Source organism: Pipra filicauda, unplaced genomic scaffold, assembly GCF_003945595.2.
Source record: "Pipra filicauda isolate LSUMZ 115617 unplaced genomic scaffold, ASM394559v2 scaffold563_size460847_pilon, whole genome shotgun sequence".
Classification (NCBI taxonomy): Eukaryota; Metazoa; Chordata; class Aves; order Passeriformes; family Pipridae; genus Pipra; species Pipra filicauda.
The window spans coordinates 222,974-231,129 of NW_024104713.1; the positions used below are offsets into that span (position 1 = coordinate 222,974).

General features: G+C 43.3%; 1 long non-coding RNA gene across 2 annotated transcripts; it reads right to left on the minus strand.

The window, feature by feature from the left end:
• Positions 1-473: 473 nt before the first annotated feature.
• LOC113985252 lies at positions 474-2,895 on the minus strand. Of its 2 annotated transcripts, none has more exons than XR_003539777.2 (3): positions 2,743-2,895; positions 1,759-1,858; positions 474-665 (listed from the first exon to the last, which is right to left on the minus strand). It is a non-coding gene; the product is annotated as an uncharacterized LOC113985252 (long non-coding RNA). The 2 variants fall into 2 exon arrangements; XR_003539778.2 differs by having other exon boundaries at positions 1,759-1,935.
• Between the last annotated feature and the right edge of the window lie 5,261 nt (positions 2,896-8,156).

Below are 8,156 nucleotides of genomic sequence, written 5' to 3' on the forward strand. Positions count from 1 at the left end.
AAAGAGCTGAACAACAACCGACCATCTTGACTTGTGTGATATTTAATATTTAGTGCAGATATTGAGACAGGACAGGCAAGAGAACTGATATTTGTTTTTACAGACACTCCCTCAGCCACAGAAAACATCAAACAGTTCTGCTTTAATTACATATACGTGTCAGAAATCACATTTAGCTGCAACACAGCAAGAGTTGCTCCTGTTAAGCTATTTTTAACCAATATTTACAGCAAAGCTGTAAAAAAAAGTCCAATCTTTTCCTTACAGATTAAGTAAGAAGTTTATTTTCAATTTTTTTTTTAATTTTATTTATTTTATGATCGTATGTCTTGAAAAATTTCAGAAAAAGGCCAAAATACAGGCCAAGGATACAAATGGCTTCTGTAAGATGGGGGGTGCCATAGAAATCCCAGGAAATCTGGGAAAAACATGCAGTGAAATTAGGCTTCTACTAATGAGAATCTGAACAATAATTATTATCTGGATTTTTTTTAATTTATTATTAAAGTAAGTTTAGATCTAACACTATTCTAGTCAATCACAAAGTGATTTAAGGACTTAATTGGCTGCAGTTCTCCACAGTTTTCCTTGGGGTAATCTCTGTGGGTTTTCCATTGGGGAAATCTCCCTCAGCAAATGGGTGGACACCGTGCCTGTGGGCAAGTCTGAAAGGACAGAGGGGAATGGCAAAATTAGGCATGAGAAACTTAATTATTGGAAAAATTCACAATTATTCCCCTTGTGAGCATTCCCCTCCCAGATTCTGGGGAACACTGAACTCTAAATGTCATCCCAACTGCAGGGAACAGGTGAGTGTCCCCAGAGCATCCAGGGTTGGTCTGTCAGTGGAATCATGGAATGGGTTGGGTTGGAAGGGACTTTAAAGCTCATCCAGGGCCACTCCCTACCATGGGCAGGGACACCTTCCACTAGCCCAGGCTGCTCCTACCTGGCCTTGGACACTTCCAGGGATGGGGCAGCCACAGCTGCTCTGGGAATTCCATCCCAGCCCCTCCCCGCCCTCCCAGAGAAGAATCCCTTCCCCAAATCCCATCTCACCCCACTCCCTGGCATTTAAATCCATTACAGTGACAGGTTAAACCCAAGTCTTTCAGCTGCCTCTGGGCTGGAGCTGAGGAGGGTCTGAGACCCCCAGTGCTGCTGGTGGGATGGAGCTGGAGCTGCCAGAGATGGGCAAGAACATGGGATGGTTTGAGTGGGAAGGGACCTTGGAGATCATCTCCTGCCTCATCAACGGGTTCTGCTGGAAGCAAATGATCCCAGTCCAATATCACAGATAGAATCATAAAATCATGGAAAGGTTTGGGTTGGAAGGGACTTTAAAGTAATCCAGTGCCACCCCCTGCCATGGGCAGAGACACCTTCCACTATCCCTGGTTACTCCAACCTGGCCTTGGACCCTTCCAGGGATCCAGGGGCAGCCACAGCTTCTCTGGGAATTCCAGCCCAGCCCCTCCCCACCCTCACAGGGAAGGATTTCTTCCCAGTATCCCATCCAACCCTTAAGGCCATTCCCCCCTGTCCTGTCCTGTCCTTGTGGTCTGAAGCACTTTGCACTTTGCAAACCTCAGTCTTAGACTGGGGAAAACAAAATCTCTCCTTTACTGGTTATTTCCATTCCCGCTGCATGAAGGATCATCTCCTTTTTGCTTCCCATCACTCTCTTAATCACACATTTCCCATCCCTGAGAACTTGACTGGAAAACATTCAAGTGGCACAAGGCTGGAAAGACTCACGGGGGGATCCTTCAGGGAGCAAACGGGTCCTTCTGGTTTGAACAGAGGGGAAACCCCCCTCGTGTCAGGCTGAGGTGAAGAACACACAGTCTCAGGTGTTCTTTGCAGAAAAAGTGTGAAGCAGGAGAGAGGAAAAAAGGGCTCTATTAGTATTGTTGATCCACGGTTTGATGAAAGCTTAAAATGTAAATGAAAAGAGAGAGAATAGGGATGAAGCATCTTTAAACTTACAACAAATCATTTTATATTGATAGAGTCCTGGGCTTAAATCCAAGCACAGCTATTGCCTTAATGCAGACTGATTTCAGGAGACTTAAAAATAGCCAAGATCCTCTGGTGATTGGCAGCATCGTGGAGACAGCTGCCAAAGGCAAATTGATTTTTTTTTTTTCCCTTTTGAAGGACTCCACGTAATTTAAGCAAAGCTACAAATTAAAGCACACACACATATGACTCCTTGGTAATTTAATACACCCAGTCCCCAGCAGGGGAGCTGCTCCTGCGGCCTCACCTTTGAGGAACTCGGGGAAATCATGGGCAGACTGACCCCAAAATGCTGGGGAGGGTCCAAATGGGGGATTTGGCAGCCCTGCACTGTGTGCTCGTGCTTAACTCAGCTGAGTTCTGACAAGAACGAACTCCAGAGCTTCAGCAAGTAGCAATTCCTGGTACTCTGCACTCCCAACAGATGGGACCATCTCAGGATTTCCCTGGAAACTCAATTACACTCTGTACCCACCCCGAGGTCACCCAGGCCACACAGGGGGGCAGGTCAGGGCAGTGAGAGCAGGAAAAACTCCAAATATTGCTAAACCAGAGAACTCCAGAGCACAGCACAAGGCAGGAGGTCAGGTGTGGTGAGTTTTTTTTCCTTTCCCAAATGTTAAAACCTTCAGTTTGCACCAAAATCTGAGGTGGGCAAAGGCACTGAGGAACTGGGGTGGGGTGGGGGGGTGTTCAGAAGCATTTTCTTACAGCACTCACACATCTCTCTGAGGTTTCCAGCAGTAAAAGAGATGGATTCCAATGTGCATTACAGGTCTGATTAGTTTTCAGCTCGTGTCAAGCCCATGGCACAGGGAAAATCTCCCGGAGCTCATCCCAGGGCACTGCTGGGAGGTTTGCTGGGCTCAGCCGAGCTCCAGCCTGCAGGTGTCACACAACTGAATCACAGAATCATGGAATCATAGAATCATAGAATCATAGAATAGAATCACAGAATCAGCTGGGTTGGAAGGGACCTCTAAGATCATCCAGTCCAACCCTTGATCCAACCCCGCCGTGGTTCCCAGCCCATGGCACTGATGCCACATCCAGTCTCTGCTTAAAAACCTCCAGGGATGGAGAATCCCCCCCTTCCCTGGGCAGCCCATTCCAATGGCTGAGCACCCTCTCTGCAAAGAAATTCTTCCTAATCTCCAACCTAACCCTCCCCTGGCACAGCTGCAGACCCAGCCCTCTTGTCTTGCTGATGGTTGCCTGGGAAAAGAGACCAACCCCCCCCGGCTCCCCCCTCCTGTCAGGGAGTTGCAGAGAGTGAGGAGGTCTCCCCTGAGCCTCCTCTTCTCCAGGCTGAGCCCCCCCAGCTCCCTCAGCCTCTCCTCACAGTACTTGTGCTCCAGTCCCTTCCCCAGCCTTGTTGCCCTTCTCTGGCCCTGCTCCAGCCCCTCCATGTCCTTCCTGAGCTGAGGGCCCAGAGCTGGACACAGCACTCCAGGGGTGGCCTCCCCAGCGCTGAGTCCAGGGGAAACCACATTATTTGTAGCTTTGCTTAAATTACGTGGCTGACGGCATTTTAAACCAACAATATTGGCCATTGATCACTTCTCCAGCAGCAAAACAACAAAAATGGACCCTTTAGCTTGTAGTTCTTTAGTGCTCAGTGTAGAGGGATTGCAGGGAACGTTCATGTAGTCCTGGTTGCTACAGAGATGCAACAATCCTCACTTCCCATGGAGCAGGAGAGTCTTTACAGACTTGATAAGTGCTTGTTGATACACCTGGACTTGTTATTTGAATAGATTTCTTTGAAATATCGATTATATTTTGAGGAAACAGAAAGGGTTTGGTGAGGAACTGGAACCCAAAACTGCACCAGGCACTGGATGCAGCACAGGAGGAGAGAAATACAGACAACAAAAGGAGTAGAAATATGAGTTAAAGGCCAAGCTTTGAAAAAAAAAGGAATTAAAAAAAATATTCTGCCCATTTTTCTTTGCAAACAAAATCCCTTGTTTTGAAGGAAAATTCAGAATGGGAAATGTGGGAAAGCAATACTGGTTTTAGTGGTTTATCACTATTTCTTCTAGAACTTCCTAGACTTCTAGAACACTCCATTTTCATTTTATTCCCATTTATTCACATTCTGCACCTAAAAAGCACCCAGATAAAGTGGATTTAAACTGTCTGGGTACTACTTGGTGTAGAGGGATTGCAGGGAATGTTTGTGGTACTCTTGGCTACTTCAGAGATGCAACAACCCTCACTGGAGCCACGGGAAGCAGGAGAGTTTTCTAATCCCCATCCTGCACCTAAAAAGCACCCAAATAAAGTGGGTTTCACACAGACTAACATCAGCTCTGTGGAGATCATCCCCTTTGCAATCCAAGTGCTCAGGGCACTTCACAGCTGCCACAGTTTGCCTTTGCTAATTGCAATATTAGTATTTATTTGATAATTTGCACACCCACGTGTGCTCTAAAGAACAAAATCCCAAAAGAAAAGCCCACTAAAGTGAATAAAAATGAACCCAGAATTCTAGATATCAAACAGTAGGGTTTGATTGGTTGTTTTGGGGTTTTTTTTGTTTTTCTACAAGGCATTTTGACTTGTGATGCATTTCTCTTGACTGGTGATGTAATTATTTCTCATAACTCGTGTTTCTCATGCCTTGTGATGTATTTATTTCTCGTGACTTGTATTTTTCATGCCCTGTGATGTAATTATTTCTCATAACTTGTATTTCTCATGACTTGTGATGTTATTATTTCTCATAACTTGTATTTCTCATGCCTTGTGATGCATTTCTCTTGCAAGAGATAATCACAGCTGTTGGCTTAATTAACATTGACAATTTGAATAAGATACCAGCTCTGAAAACATTACTGGAAGACTGAGGATAAATAAATATTAAGCCTGGCTTGGTTCAAACTATAATTTCTCTGGGCAGGGAGAAGGGACAAGGATTTGATATGCTGAGGGTTGATCCCTCACCCCTAAATTTTTATTATAAGTGCCCCTTGATCTCATTGGGGTTTTTGGTTCCAAGCTCAGGTCCTGGTTTCCATTTGGGCAGCATGATTTATTTCAGTGTTCCCTTTTTATTCCACACCTTTCCACGAGGGGAGGAGGGGGAAGAGGCACCAGTCCCCCGTTATAAATTTGCCAATTTACCCTTGGTGCAATAAATGGGATCCCAATTTAAATGCCTCCTTTCCCCAGCCCTCCAAGCCCATTAAATCACAAGTGCCCAAGTCCTGCCCAGCCTGTTGGGAAGGTCAAATGTTGCAGGGCAGCTCCCCCTCAGCCCCAAATGTGACTGCACTGCCTGGAAATCGCTCCAGTTCTTTGGGAAATCATAATGAGATTTTCCTGCAGCAGCAGCACTGCAGGGATGATAAACCCCTCGTCTCAGCCCCAGACTGGGCAGGAAGATCTCGGGTGGGTTGGAATACGTGGCGAGAATGGCAAAGCCAGAGGAGTTCAGTGGCAACACTGAGAATTTAGGAGGGTGCTTCAGAAAAATAATTACAGTTGAGATCAAGTTTAGTGCAGCTTTCCTCGTACAGATAAGGCACAACCATTTCTGCTGTACAAACTTAGGGGACAGAGCATCATATGTCTAAACAATAAATATCTGTATCATCATGGGCACCTAAAAGCCCACAAAAGAGGAATAAAGTTGGCTTGTTGGCACCCAGCACCATTAGCTCCCGTATCAGATTTGAGATTTATCATTTTTAAAAAAAAAAAGAAGCCCAAAACTCCACCAAGTTTGAAATCTCTCGGACTCGTCAAATGAGAAATTCGGGCAAGCGTGGTCAGCCAAAAAAAAAATAAAAATAAGTGCTAAAACATTTCATTTATGAGTTCCAAAAGGAAGAAAATATTATTTTTTATTTAGAGGCACCTGTCCCAGGGAAAATTTAAATACAATGATTAAAAAAACCCTCTTTAAAAATAGAAAAAAATCCAGATTGTCTTGATTCCTACTGTCAAACTGCATATTTTTTCAGGCAGCATTCCCTTTCTTTTGTCCTCTAAGAAATCCTAAGCTTTTCTTTATCTAGAAAGCAACTATTTAACCATTATTTGCTCTTTTCTGCTTTGCTCAGCCACAGCATCATTTTGGAAAGAGACATTTATTATTATTATTATTATTATTATTATTATTATTATTATCATTATCATTATTATAGGCATTTCTTTCCATATGTGCCAGGAAAAGTCCTTCCCAGATAAAATGGCCTTGGCTTTGTAATTAATTCCTTACAACTATTTGACAGACAATACTCTCAAGATTGACAGACAGGAGACAAAGTTCAAGGTATTACCAGTGGGAAGAGAGTCCATTATTAATTTTTTAACATCTTAATAGCTCTTAAAATGCAGGATTGAATATCCCAGTCCCCCTCAGGATTGTTCCAGAGCTCACTCAGCCCAGCTGGTGGTTGCAGTGGAAACCAGGAGAGCAATTTAAATAGAAAAATAAATTAGAGAAATAGAAAGAAAAATAAATTATAGAAATAGAAAAAATTATAGAAATAGAAAAAATATAGAAATAAAAAAATATAGAAATAAAAAAACATAGAAAAATATAGAAATAGAAAAAAGAGAGAAATAGAAAAATATAGAAATAGAAAAAACATAGAAATAGAAAAAAATACAGTAATAGGAAAAAAATGTGTTGTTAAGGCTTTGTCTTGAAAAATCCAGGGCAGTGTAGGGCGAGGAAACTCCTCATCCATGGAAATAATGGTAAGAACTGAAAATACAGCCTGGAATTTCGCAGAGATATTGTGCAGGCAGGGCCTGTCTGAAGAGAAAAATGGATGGAATTATGATTGTACTGATTTTCAAATGTCTCTTACTTGTTTTTAATGAAAGTTGTGAACAATCCCTAAAATTTCCTATTAATCCTCAGCCCATATTTCCTCTCCTCTCTCCTCTCTTTTTTTTTTTCAATAGGCTAAAAACACACTTATTGAAGAAGTTGCTTTAAGGGGTACTTTGCTGCCCTTTAATACCTTAAAAAAAACACCCAAATAAGAGACATCACCCCCAATTTCAGCATATTAGTGCAGCATTTTCCACGTCCCATTAATGTCAGGGGCTCCCCTGAGGAATTCTCCTTCACATATTGTTTCATCACACACAACATTTGCAATGTGACCTTTTCTGCAGCTGATTTGCAGGAGGAAGGTACCACACGGAGATACTTGGGAGCAATAGTCAAATATGATTTTCATTTGGGCACGTCAAAGTGTATTTTCCTCCTAAGCAGGACAAAAACCAAAGTGGAAATGTTTCAGTTTCTTTAGACTGATAAATCCTGTCATATTAAAATGTGTTTGAAACGGAAGGGTTTGAATTTCTGTAACTTGGAGGTTAAAAAAAGACATTCAAATATTCTGAGGTGCTTCAGCATCAAAAATCTTTCCCTGTAAAACTGTTCCGTCAAAAAAGAAACCCAAAATACTGACCAGAACCAGAGTAACCAGCACATTTTTAACTGTTTTTTTTTTTTTTTACATAATAAACAATTTGTTTTCCCTTTTAGCTGCTTTTCCATGACCTGTGCTGGTCTGTCAAGGCCAGATGCTCCCAATAATGCCTTTATTCCCCCCCAGCAGCCCCTGGCTCCGTGTTCTCCTCCCAGTTTTCCTGCTCACGGTGCTGGTTTGGTTTGTTCTGCTCTGACCTTGCTCATGTTGCTGAAGACTCTGTTTTTCTTCCTCTCACGTGGATTTTTTTTTGCTGCCAGGGCTATTTTAAATCACAAAAACACAGAGTCGTGGAATCCCAGACTGGTTTGGGTTGGAAGGGACCTCAAAGCCCATCCAGGGACACCTTCCACCAGCCCAGGTTGCTCCAAGCCCCGTCCAACCTTAAACACTTCCAGAGATGGGGCATGAAAGATCCTTCCTGCTGAAGTGGTCCCTCATTCCACCTCTTTTTAGGTGCAGGGAAGAGCTTCTGTGGATGTTTTCAGGTGCTGAACACAAAGCCCAGAGGAGGTTTGTGCACCAGAGCCTTCCTCCTGCTGCTCTGCTGGGAGCAGCCCCGGGAATCTCCCTGGCACCTCAGCAGTCTAAAATCAGCCCATAAGACACATCTATGCTCCCTTTCAGTGGAGACTTTGTTTCAATCCACCTGACTGTGTAATAATCATCAGCTCT